The following is a 13567-nucleotide window of genomic DNA, read 5'->3' on the forward strand; positions in this document are numbered from 1 at the left end:
CACTCCTGCCCCTTTGTCATGCAGAGCCCGCTCGGAAATGAGCCGCCTCTCAGCCGACAACAGCTCCCACACCCTGCTCTCCCAACAGACCTCTTCTCCTCTAACGAGGCCCCCTCCCCCCGGCCCCCCACCCCCATAAATCCTCCCCGTCCCTCGGGGCAGGAGGTCTGTGAATGCACCGACTGGGACCAGAGATGGGGCAGAGATAGGGCTGGCACCAGAAGCTAATGGCTTTATGGAGGGGAGGGGGCCAGGGCCAGAGCCGGGAGGACACGAGAAAAGCTTCAAAGACTTTCCTTGTCCAAACATCCTCAACTCCACGACCAGCCCTTCTTGGGGACCGAAGGGGCCGAGCCACCCTCCTCCCTTGGTCTTCTCCCTCCCACACCCGCTCCCCCACAGGCCGGCCCCCACCACCCGGCCTCCCGCCAAGTGGGTCCTAGTGTCTCCCGCCTGCAGGCTGAGTTCTCTCTCCCAGGGGTGACGCTTCTGATCCCCGTGAGTCCCCCCGACTCCGGCGTCTCTCGCCTGTGTCCCACCGTCTCATCAGGCTCTGTGAATCCCAGGTTCACCAGAGGCCACGCTGGGGACAGGAGTCACCACAGGGGATGGGCTGACAGAGCTGAGGCCAAACCTGCCCAGAGCCGCTAATCCGGCCCTCGTAAACATGAGCGGAGGCGGGAGCCTCTCCGGCAGATGTTCCCACCACCGGGTGCTTTCCAGCAAACTCTCAGCTCATTCAAAAGACGTCGTTCAAAAACTAAAAAAAGAAGAAAAAGACCCAGGCCTGTGCGGTGGGGCCTTTCTTTGCCTCCCAGATGTACGGCCCCCTAAGGTGAATGTTTTCCCCCCAAAACACAACCCTCGGGAGACGCTCTCTCCCCAGATGCGACCCCCCAGCCCCAGCCGTCCCAGCACCGAGCAAGCGGGCAGCTCTCAGCCTCCCTCACCCCCTCTGCTTTCCTGGGCAGGGCTGGAGGGGAAGGGGAGCGTCAGCAGCTGGTCTCATGGGCCTGGGCTGAATGGCTGGGGAAGAGGGAAGCTGGGTCAACTGAGGGTTTGACCTAATGAGCACAGAACACAGCGGGCGGGGTCCAGGGTCTCTCCTTGGCCAAGGGGGGCATGCGACACTGTCAGTCAGGACCCCTCCAGAGGGTCAGAGCTCTGCCCTACTGCCTCATGCATGCATTCATTCATTTATTCAAAGCAGTCATTAATCAGACGTGCACTGGGGGCCGGTGTGTGCCACATAGGGCCCTCAGCACCAGCGAGGGACAAGTAAGTACAAAGCAGGTCAGGCCCAGTGAACTGCGGGGAAACCCAAGTGGGGGCAAGGGTCAAGGGTGAGGGTGATGCTCACCTTACTTAGGGCCCCTGGGGGAACATCTCCCCAGACCACTGGGCAGGATGGGGAGGTAGCAGGGCGTGGCCCTGCTGCTCATCGGACCCCCGTGCACACCCGGGGTCCTCGCTGAGAGCACTGTGTCACAAACAAAGGGCTGCATATTTGGAAGTGGGACTTTTCCTGGCTGGACTCAGCCACCAATTTTCATTCCCTTAAGAGGTGCAGTGAGGAGACCGGAAGAGGGACTCGGGCGAGTGGAGCCACCCCAGCAGCTCTGTCCCTGAAGTCGCGCGTGCCGTCCTCACCTGGAGCAGTAACGCCGTGGAAACCCCAACCCACGGCACAAGCGCTCGCCAAGCTCACTGGCCGCCCACAGAACCAGCCCTGGGCGCTCAGGACTGGCCTTCCCAGAGCCGAGTCCCCAGGAAGTGGTGTCACCTCCCACACCTGCCCCCGGCCCCAGACAGGCAGCCCCACACCTAGAACCCTCCCCGCACCTAGAACCCTCCCCGCAAGCACAGGCTGCGTGGAGACTTCTTCCTCTGTGCCCCGAGGAGCAGCTGCGGCGTGTGGTCCAGAGACCATCTGCAGTGCGTTAGCGATGCTGCCACAGCGAGGCCGACGGCCGCAGCCACTCGGGAGGGGCCGTGTCCCCGTGTGAACTCCTGGGCGCCGTCCACGTGCTGCCCTTGGCGGGAGGATTTCCGTGCATGGGGGCAGGGGGAGGGGTACCAGAGCCGCAGTCCCGAGCCCTCCCTCCCCTGGGCCACTCCGTGTCCTCCGTGGAGAAGGCTCGTCCTGGAGCTCAGAGCACCTGTCGGCGTCTCCTGCGATGCGGTCCAGTCCCTTCCTCCTTGCCCACTTCCCAGTGAGCCCCCCTGTGGTCTAGCCCGCGGGGCTCCATCGCTGGTCTTCCCACAGTGCTGACCACACGCCAGAATATCCCCCGTTTGAGAACTCCCAGAGCTTCCCAGCCCCTGAGCCCCCACAACCACCACCCTGGCCTCCTCCTGCCGCCCATTCCCTTCCCGAATCTCCCACCACGGGGTCTCTCTTCCAATCTCCTCCTGCTCCCAGAGCAAGGCCTGCCTCCCCCGCAAGACCGCACTCTGATCCTCTTCCGGGGACGCGCTCTCCTGTCCAGTGACCCAACCCCAGGCTCCTCTCAAGTCCACGCTCAAGGTCCACGTCCTCCAAAAAGCCGTCTTTGATTAATCCGACGCCAGGAGGCTCCTTCTCTAACGTGGCGTTTACAGCACTTAGAGGACAGGCATCGAGTCTGCACCACCACACGCGCTGCCTTGGAACCGAGCAGTAGACCCAGAGTGTCCCGAAGGCACAGACGTGCCGCACTTTGGGCCTGGCTGCCTTCTGGATGGGCCGCGCCTCTCCCTGTGCAGGGCAGGCCCCTTTGTCCTTGAGGGCGCACCTTCAAAGAAGACTTCGCTGACCACGCTCTCCAAAGGAGGCCCCCATCACCCTCCTTCCAGCTTCCTGTGTGGTCCTGCCACCGCAGTCACGTGACACGGGATGATCTGGCACGCTCCTCAGTTGTTCATGTAAGGTGTTGCTCATGGAGGTGCCCGGGGCCAGCGCGGGGACGTGAGAAAGCTCCCCGAAAGGCAGGACGGAGCTGTCCGAGGGACCGGCCACGTCAGGATGGAGGACTGGAGAGACGGGGTGGGGCAGAGCGGGAAGGAGAACACCTGAGGGTGTGGTTTGGTCTGAGAGAAAACCTCGGGGTGCTTTTGGAAGAGTCGGAGAGATACTGCAATAAAGGAGGACTTCGGTAATTTCCAACGTTCCCAGAGCCATTCTTGTTCATTAAGTTTACGGGTCCCTCTGAAGTCTGATCCTGAGTCCCTGCTGGGCATCCAGCGCCCGTGGTCCAGGGAAAGCCCCATGACCAAACGCTTCTAGTTTCTTGGGGACCAGTCACCTCTGGACCATGAAATGATGGTTGAGTAAATCTTCCTGGAGAGCCGAGAAGCACAGGCGCTAAGGTGCTGGTCGGCTAAGCCCTTCCTTGCAGTCCCGCCTGCTCGCTGTCCTCCAGTTCCCTCCGGGGTCCGGGCCTGAAATCCCCGTGTCCTTTTTGACTCCTTCTCACCTTTACCCTTTGTGTCAAATCAACTGTCAAGGCCTCTGGGTCGTGACTCCATGATACGTCTTAAACTTACACCTTACTCTCCCCCCATTGTCACCGCCAGGCTCTGAGCTACTAAAAGAACCCGCTAACCGCCCCTTTTCCCACCCACAAACTGGGGCTCACACCCCATCTCATCTATTAGGGGATGCAGTGAGTTCCTTCCTCACACAGCTGCCCAGTTTCCAAGGTAACAGCCAGCTACAGGCTTCTCAAAGTACGGTCCCCCAGCCAACAGTGCTGGAGTCATCTGGAAACCAACCAGGCATGTGGTCATCAGGCTCCGCCCAGGCCCACCGACTCTGGGCCTCTGAGGGTGCGGCCTTGCAGCCTGTTCTAGTAGGCCCTCCGGGGGCCTCTGATGCCCATGAAAATGTGAGCACCACGGTCACAGAACCACCCAGAGTAACGGGCAATGAATTAAAGCCCAAAGTTCTTCAAGTAACACATCTACATGTATGTCTGTCTTTAATGGCAGATTTCCACATGCAAGGCCTAACACAGGCGGCTCCCCACCTGAGGGCTAAAGGCCTCCGGACGCCACAGGACCTCAGCATGTGCAGACAGACACCACCTCAGATGAATAAATCCGTCACTCACGCCGACGGTCCATGAGTATGTAGGCCCTTGTAATTAATAACATACGAGTTCACTTAAACGTGTTACTGACGGTTGTGGTGACGGCTGCCTAACTCTAGGAATACATTAAAACCACTGAATTATACACTTTAAATGGGTGACGTACATGGTAGGTGAATTATAGCTCAATAAACCTGTTACATTTTTTTTAAGTGTGCCTGACCGCGCAGCAATCTCCTGGAGGAATCCGCCCACGTGTGCACGGGGACGCGTGTCAGGAACGCGACAGCCTCAGACTGGAGGTCACACGCATGCCCGTCGACAACGTCTGGCCCAACTCGTTGTAATGCGCTAACACCGTGCAGTGTCAGGCAGTAACGAGGACGGACGAACCGCGGTTACAGGCAACAGCGTTCCCGCAGCTTCCAGGCGGGGCGCAGGGGCGCAGCAAGTCACGAAGGAGCCTGGAAACCGCGACTCCACTCCCAGCGACACGGCCGTGTTCAGGGACCCGCACAGCAGGGCGTACCCAGGAGGAAGTGGCTGCTACAAGCGTCAGGACAGGAGCTTCCCCCGCGGGGAAGGAGGGGCACACGGGCTCCAGGTGCCGGCGAGGCCCGACCCGCCTGGGCAGCGGGGGCGCACTTGGCAGGGCACTTCACGGCGACTTGTGAAGCTGTGGCCGCGGGTGTCTCTGCACAGGTGACGTCACACAACAAGAACCATTGCTAAGTGGGAAGAACGTCCAGCGGCTTGAGGGGCCTCGGTATATCATCTCCGCGGAAAATACAGCTGTCGTCTCGGGGGCACGCGGCGTGTTTTTCTTTACTCGTTTTTCGTTTTTTGCTTATAAAGCGGTCCTCGCACTCAGAGAGAGATCTCTGCGCGAAACGAACGCTGGAGATCTCAGGTGCAGAGACAGCCACGTGGGACGCCTGTCCCAGGGCGGGTGGGGCCGGCGGGAGGGAGGGGTCAGGGCTTCCGCGCCAGCCACGCGGGCCCCGTGCTCGCGCGTGAGGCCTGGCCCAGCCTCGCGGGAAGCGCAGGGAGCCGGGCAGCCTTTCATCCCTTCCCGCTCACGCCGGGAAGCCAGGACCTGGTAAAACCTCCTTCTGTCTCAATAATTACTATTTAGTCCTGTTTCTCCGGCACAGATTTCTTTTCATAGATATTATCCTCTTTAAAATATTTTTTAAGGGGAGACCAAAGATCCGTGCTCCGAAGTACCCAAGGCTTCGTCAGAAAGCTCCACAGCCTCTGACAGACGCCCCAGGTGCCGTTTTCCTTCTCAGCTCAACTGCCGCAGCCTCTATAAATGTATCTTTTTTTGTAGGGGGATCCCCAGTTCCATCACATCGCTTTTTATAGCCCTTGGGAAGTCTTGCCTCCCAGACACCCCGTGTCCTTTCCCATTGTGTCTCCGGCCTACAGGGGAAATCACGCCTTGGGGATGAGATGAGGTGGGTAGAGGGCGGGTAGGAGTGATGAGACCTTAATCCTGGCTTTTAGAGAAATGCCAAATTGCCCTTCCCCAGACACGCGTCTGTCATTCACAGTGATAAGTTAATCACGGTGACAAACTTCCCACCATTTGGGAAGCACAGAGCAAGACCGCCCTCAACGAGGTGCAGGGCAGCCGCACACGGAGACGGATCCTCAGGCCACCCGGCCAAAGCCCGCCCCTCGACGTTTCAGAGAAACGCAACTCCCCGGCCCCCGCGTGGCTCCCGGAGGGGCAGATCCCCGCGGACTCCGCATCTCACTTGGGAGAGCAGAGTTTTCTCCCCAAGCAAACGTCCACTGGAAGGTAAGAACGAGGAAGTTTTCCTTCTCCGGAACCCTGAGATGTGAGAAGCACTTAAGAAGATGCTCTGAAGGTGCCCGGCTTTCTTCTCAAGGGAGCTGGGGAGCTGGGGGAGCTGTCGGACGCTCCCTGCTTCCTCCACATCCTCATTCTCACTGGGTCTGCGACTCCGGGTAAAGCCCCTGACCTGGGCAAATGCCACCCACTTCTGCAAAGTCCTTGGTCTGGACAGAGTGGAGGATGCAGGTAAATGGAGTTCCGGACCCCCCTCTCGGGCGGCCTCCGTCCAGGCCACGAGCCAGTTAGAGTTGAAGTGTTTGTCTCATGCTGCCGAGTAAAGGTGCTCCTCTTTTTGCAAACTGAAGCGTATTTTAAAAGGACCTGGGAAAATTTGCTATTTAAAAAAGCAGGGATCACCAACTGGCAGGTAACCAAATCTCTCTGGCTCACACAATATTTTTACATTTTTGGAAGACGCTGCCCTCGTGGTGGGGGAGGGGTACACGTGGACTCGAATTTTCCACACTCCCCGCTGGTCTCTATCGCATCTCTGCTGGCTGCCTCACACATCTGTTTAGCTTGTCAGGTTTGCAAAGTCTTCTAAGTATGCCCCTCCGTTATTTAAAGAAAGCTTACCATACGGGTTATAGATCGTATTTATATTGTGTGTCTGTTACACATAGCATATGAATAATCACTCTGAGCCCTTTACAAGTCTGGATTTGCACATACGGGGTCTTCTGAAAGCAGTTACACATACTGGTTCTTTTTTTTCTAAAGAATTCTGTCATTCCATCTCAGAAAGAGAGATTTTGGATAAGTTATTGCCTCACATTACTCTAGTCTTTCTTTTTTCCCCCTTTTTTTTTGTTAATGGAGGTACTGGGGATCGAACCCAGGACCTCGTGTGTGCTCAGCACCAGCTCCACCCCTGAGCTACACCCTCCCCACCCCCTGCCTCTAGTCTTCCTGCTCTCTTGGAATCTGACTGAAGCTGCCAACCTTCTGCTCCCCAAATTGGCAATTTCCATTCAGAAAAACAGGATAGTGATTTCATTTTTATGAACAAGTGGGAGGTGCCTACCGCAGTGAGAAGGACATCACAGAAGAAACAGCGTGGATCCACCGGGCTTGACGGGGAGTGCCAGGCGCAGGGGACACGCCGAGGGTGGACCGGCCGAAGGGGACCCCGCGGGGACGAGGCCCCGAGCAGCTTTCTAATGAAAACCAGGGGCAGAGAGCGCTCACCCCTGGCAGGAGCCCCCATCTCCTTCCTCACAGGGAGACATTCACAGCCAGGCGGCCCCTCCTCCCCTCGCTGGCCTGACACCCACAAAGTTTCCTTTCCCAGAACTAGGGTCTCCAGGTCAGGTTTGTGGGTCTCGCAGGTTCTGATTTGGGGGGTTCAACGACCTTTGCGGCCACCTCCGGAAAAAAGCTGGATCACCAAATCCAAGCCCAGGCAGGTGGAGGGGCTCCCAGTTCACTACAGAGGTCCTTTCATTTCTTTTTGGCTCCACCAGGCCTCTTCCTCGGGGCTCCCAGCCCTCCTGCTGAGTTGCTCCCCTGCTGCCTGCTACCCAGTGAAGGTCGCAGGGACAGAGGCCGGGCCGTGTGGTCCGCGCGGCATCGTCGGGGCTGCAGAGTGAGGTGACACACAGACGCCCAGCCAGCTCCCAGCACTCTTCAGCCACCTGGGGAAATGTTAAGCGTTCACCACATGACAGATACCTATTGTGGGCCCACTGAGCGACCCGCAGCGCGCAGGAAGGGACAGTGAACATGGAAGCTGTCACTGTCCCAGGAGCTCAGCACCGCTGCCCTGTCTGCCACGGTAGCTGCCGGTCACTTGTCGCTAGTTAAGGTTAGAAGGACTTGACGTTAAACGCTCCTGTCTCAGCAGCGGCAGCCACGCGCCAGGCGGTCGGTACCCACATGTGGCACGGGGCCACTGTCGGGGACAGGTCACAGAACATCTCCATCATCACCGAGTTTACGGACAGAGCTGGTCTGGAGAGGAAAGCAGGCAAGGAAACAAAGCATCGCCACCATCAGCAAAGCCACACGCGCCACGTGCAACCTGTGAGTTGTGTCCAGTGTAGTAAGGGCTGTAACAGGGCTGGCACGCAAGAGACCACGGGCGCCCGGGCGAGGACAGCGGCCGCAGCGCCCGGCCCGGGGTCAGCACCCCGCTGCCGGCCCGGGCCTCAGCCTCCTGCTCCAGCGCAGCCTCTGCTTCTCAGCCTTCCAGGTGATCACCGTAAGGGCGTTGGGAGTAATGGCCCCTTCATCAGAACTCAGTGACTGGCTATTCAGTATCTGCTACTCACTACAGAAAAAGCTCCGACCCAGTGAAAACGCCAGAAAGTAATTCAGATGGAGATCTTCGTGTGACGCCGGTGCAGACCAGTGCGCCTTACTGAGCACGCTTGGCCCTGACCCAAAGCCGAGCGGGAGACACGCGCGTGCTCCTGCGGGGCGGGCAGACTTGGCCAGATCGCAGCAGCTAGCAGAGCGCCGCGTTAGGAAGGAGGCAGCAACGGCTCTTCAGCTCTTATCCTAGTAACTGCACCCAGTCATTCGTCCCAAGAAAGACAGATTCCTTCCTAAGGACGGAGTGCTCCACGACAGAGGCGGTACCTGAATTTGTCCCTCAGAGGACCGGCGGGACTCCCACAGGTGGAGATGGGAGGGTGAGGCCCTCCTGCTGGGCAGAGGTGCAGAGAGGCCTGAAAACCCCTAACAGATCTGGAGAATGACAAGAACACCATTACAACAGTTTCATGTCCAAAATCCAACTGCTGCCAACAGAGAGAGGGAGGGAGGGCGCCAAAATTCAAAGGAAAACAGAAGTCATTCATTCCTGGTGAGGCAGGTGCTTCCTCCTGGGCCCCCTCCCATGGAAGAGCCTGGGTCCCCTGCCCCAGCACCTGGGGCCTCCTTCTGCGTCTGCAGGACACCCGAGGCGCTTGGCCAGGAGAGAAGCAGCATCAGATGGGACTCAGAAACCTGGCCACGGTCTGCAGGTAGTACCACGGGTGGATGAGGGAGGGAGGGCTGGAGGCTGGGAGCCGGGTTGCTGGTGGCAGGCGGACCTGGCAGAGACAGGATAAGGAGACCAGATAAGAGGATGTGTCAGCCTGAGTGGGAGGATGGGGGGAGGCGGGGTCCCTGCGTTGTTGGCCACGAGGGTGACAAATGTCCGGGGGGACACCAACCATCAGCATGGGCCTCCCGACCACCGGCCTCAGTCATGGCCAAACTGGATAAAGAATTCTGATGGCAGCGCGTCCGCGTGCGGCTCTGGGGAGAGCTCGCCACCTTTACACTCGTCCCTGAGGCGACACTGGGTGGTTGGCACAGGTCTGATCCGGGGGATCTGGCCCCCTCGTAAACACGGCACCAATTCGAAAGAATCGCCACTTGACTGAAGAAACCACTCAGCGCGAAGGCGCGTACACGCAGGATGAGTCGGCAGAAACGCCTTCATTACGATTAACAGAAGTTATAGTTCAGAGTGGAAACAATATGAACAACTTCCGCATTCCTGGGCATCTCTGTACTTGCTGAGATGGGCCGTCACCCCGTGACATCTTCCCCCTCTGCGCACTCAGAGCTACTAGTGGCAGAGCTGACGTGCTGGTCCCACGGCCCGATTACGTTTTCCAGCCTCCGCGGCTCTGGGATGTCATCAGATGGTGACGCGACTGGGTCCAGGCAACTTCCAGGCCTGGCCCTTCACGGGACCTCCGACAAGCAGTCCCCCGTGCTCTTTCTGACAAGCGTGGTGGCTTTCAAGTGAGGACTAAAGCCAGAGTCAGGAGACAACGACCCCACGGTCCCCGAGTTGCCAGCTGGGGAGCCGCCCGCCAACAAGGAACACGCACCTCGGTTTCCACGCGGGTTAGTAATGCACCCATGGCTTTAGAGCCAGCTTACACCTGGCGTTTGTCCATTACAGGCGCTGTTACTACCTTAGTGAACACAAACTCTTCCAGCCCTACGCTGCTTAGGAACAGACTCATCCACGTACTTGAAAAAATCCCCTTTTGGACGATAAACACCTTATGTGTGTTTCTACTTGCTCACGTGGTTTCCAAGTCTATGGAAGGGACTGCGACTGTGGATGGACGGCAACCGTCATTAAGACGGCAGAGAGGCGTTGCAGTGCACCTGAAACCAACACCGTAAGTCGACCACACTTCAATAAACACATAAGAATTAAAACAAAAAAATTCAGAGAGGCGTCCAGCCACACAAGGACAGACAGCGAGCAGGGAGACGCCGCCTGATTTCAGCTCTGTGAGGTCGACGACGTTTTTTCTGTCTGGGGAGACAGTGGAGCACATCACCACAGAGGGTTTTAAAAAGAAAAAAAGGCTGAATCCTATCCTAAGCCATTCACCGGCCGCAAGACCGAATGAACAGCAATCGCGTTTTGCTAGGGCAGGTCCAGCCCTTCGTGCCTGTGTGACCCAGACAAGCAGCGCACCTGCCCCGCGCCCCGACTCCCCCCGGCGAGGATAAAGCCTTGACCCATATGAGCCCTAACACCCCTCCAGCCCTGACACCCCTGGCAGCCGTTGACCTGTCAACCAATCCGGTTAACTTGGCTCATTAAGTCCACTGGGCAATTTAGTATGCTGTCCAAAGAAATTGTTTAAAAAATGTCCACCCTTTCATGAAGGGAAAGCCTGATGGAACACTGAAGGAGTTTTTGGTTTTGAAAAACAAAGTGAGTTAAGATGTTTGGACAGTACCCTTAAACAAAAACCTTCCTTTGTGATGGGTAGGAAATACTATCTCATTTTGCACTGCGTTTCTTTGGTTATCAGCAAAGGCGTGACTTTTAGATGGCTATTAGCCATTTGTGCTTCCTCGTTCATAGGTCATTTCGTTTCAAGATTAGAGCACTTGAGGCAGGACCGAAGCGGGGAGTGGGGTTATCAGTGCCCGAGCCTTCCAGCCAGCGGCCAGCCAGAGGCCAGAGGATCTTGTCCAGAGCGGTCACCAGCTCCCCCGCCGGCAATGTGTGGCAATGTAGGTTTGCGCTGGGCCTCCCAGAGCACGCCTGCCTCCCCTTATGCGCTAAACCAGCGGAAGCAGAGCGTCGTGGGCTCCGTGTCTTCTCTCTTCCTGAGACAGCCCCACCCAGTGTCAAAAGGGCTACAAATTCCACCCAGGATCCGGAGAGCCCCTTCCGACTTGTCCAGGAGTAAAGAGTCTACGGAGGAGCCCTAAACAGACACTGCCTGTGATGACGTGGGGGGCAGATGGGCTGGGGAGACCCTGGCTCTGCCCGGCTAATGCTAGCTCAAAGACGTGTTTTGGCCGAAGACAGCCTGTAACCCTGTAACTCAATGTGCGCTGCCGTCGCACAGAGGGTGGAGGTGTAGATCAGGAGGCGTTTTTTTGGCTCTGTGGTCTCCCCAAAGCCAACCCTGCCCCGCGCTCACAGCCCTGCCCCGACGTCACCCTCTGCGTCCAGGTGATGTCTGCACGTGCAGTGGTTCAGATGGTGAGAGAAAAGCCACTCTCTGCTGCCATCTGGGTTCCATCAGCAAAGCAGAACAACACTGGGTTTCCAAAGCAGTCAGAACCTTAGTTTACAATAACAGATCTAAGCGCTCCTGCAGCTTTTCCAGCCGTAAAACTGGAAGGATGCAGAGAAGGTCTGCGTCTTCTGCACGTGTCTTGGAGACCAGCACGGCCTCTGTGCAAGGATGACACGCAAATTCACAATAAGGCCTCTCTTTTATGTGCTCGTTATACTTCAACGAAAAAGTAGATTTTAAAAACTGACAGAAGGAAATTCTAATGAGGACCCTCTGCAAAAAATGCCGAGTAGCCAGTGCCCCCTGGGTTCAAATCAAGGACACATTAGCAGGAGCGAGAACAAGGAGGAGTGTACCTGATCCTCTGCACAGGGCCCCAGCCTGGGGACGCCACCACCTGGGGCGGCGGTAACAGGCAAGACGGCGCGATCCGATGCTCTGATGCGCCACCAGCAGATGCAGGTGGTGGCTGGGAGCCTTGCCGGGGCATCCGTGCCCTCCTGGCGGCACAGGAGAGGCTGCCCCCGCCGCCCCACGGAGAGGCCTGTGCTTCTCACCCGCGGCTGAAACGAGTGAAAATGGCAGAGCATCCCCATGGCGACTTCCAGCTGAAAGTGACCGGACCCCTCGGGAAATCTCAGCAGGAAAAGGCGCTTGTGTTCGTGTCGAGAGAAACCACACACACCCCCTTGGAAGCCGACATCGGTGACCAAAAAGTCCACGGAAAACCACACAGCAGAGCCCAGCGAGCGCGGGGTCCCGCCCCGCTCAGAGGGGAGGGGTGTGGAGCGCTGCGCAGAGGCAGCAGCGGGACGTTTGTGCGTCCTGCCCATCCCGGGTGCTCCCGACACACAGACCCACTGGTCTCGTCTTTAAAAGACAGCCTCCTTCTCCCTCTCTCTCCTTCCAATGCATATTAACCAAAGGAAAATCAGACTGAAAGTCAGCATTTATCCAGTGTCAACTGCATACGCTGCACCAGGGGCCGCAGGGCGCGGGCGAGCAGATGCCTGCGGGTGACGCGGAACCAGAGGGTCACCGCCCCGGCTCAGGGAGCCCCGCAGACCAGGCAGGCGCAGGGAGGGCGAGGCCGGCCCAGGCGAGGGGGTGCCCGGGCCGGGCCCTCCGCAATGCCAGGCAGGGCTGCGGCAGGACCCCCACCTGTTTGGTTAGTCAGTTGAACAAACAGGATTTGGGATAATCTACTCACAGAAGTAAAGTCCCCTTGACCTGTTAAGCCCCCTCTGATTGAAACACCTTAAAAAGGAAGGAAACAAAATATACACAGAGTAACGCACGCAAGACTTAAGTACACAGCTTGAGGAATTTTACACTGTGTACATCCACGAATCCACCCCCGGATCCGGGTCCATGAACCTCAAAGCAAACCAGGCTGACACGCTGCAGAAGGCGGCAAAGCAGAGCCCGGCTGGACCTCTAACAGGCCTTTCTAGAAGCTGTTTTGTTGCTGTTGGTGTTGTTTTGATGTTTAGAGATAGTTTGCCCAGTTAGGGGAGGGGAGGGGTGGGGGTGGGGGCAGTCCCCTAGAGAAGGAACTAGGAGACGTTCTGAACAGGACCAGGAGACAGTCATTCAGGACAGAACATTCTGCTTGCCCAGTCTTTCAGGATCCCTAACATCTAAGAAATGTTTAAGAAAACACTCAGGCTGCAACCTGCGGCCGCCTCGTGTTTGCATCTGTCATGTTTAGAGATGGGTGGGAAGCAGCTTGGCTTTCGTGTGGAATCCGGGTGCCTTCTCACGGGTAACACTGCAAATTTAATTCCCTCCAACTTTTACACTTTTTTGGGGGGGGGGTACTATTTTTTTCCTGGTAGAACAGCAATGGTGAACAATGTTATTTTCAGGTCTTCAACGCTCCCTTTTCCAGCTCTGTCTTAGAATTTGAATGATCAGAATAAAAAAAAAAGATTTTTTTTTTTTTTAAAGAAAGACAGAACAGCAAAGAAACAAACATTGGAACACGATCCATGCATCAGAATTGAATAACCAGCTCTTCTAGAGCCCTGGATAATTTTAAGATGTCCTGATGATAAAAAAGGCAATTTTTTAAAAAATTACAGTTGATTTACAATATTGTCTTAGTTTCAGGTGTACAGCATAGTGGTTGAGTATTT

General features: G+C 57.0%; 1 protein-coding gene and 1 pseudogene across 2 annotated transcripts in view; one reads left to right on the top strand and one right to left on the bottom strand.

Moving 5' to 3' along the window:
• WNT5B (Wnt family member 5B) overlaps positions 1-13567 on the bottom strand; it is a 77455-nt gene that overhangs the window by 12602 nt on the left and 51286 nt on the right. The gene's annotated exons all lie outside the window — the stretch shown is intronic.
• On the top strand, positions 11508-11632 carry LOC116150408 (U6 spliceosomal RNA; annotated as a pseudogene).

The sequence above is a fragment of the Camelus dromedarius genome, chromosome 25 (assembly GCF_036321535.1).
Source record: "Camelus dromedarius isolate mCamDro1 chromosome 25, mCamDro1.pat, whole genome shotgun sequence".
Taxonomy (NCBI): Eukaryota; Metazoa; Chordata; class Mammalia; order Artiodactyla; family Camelidae; genus Camelus; species Camelus dromedarius.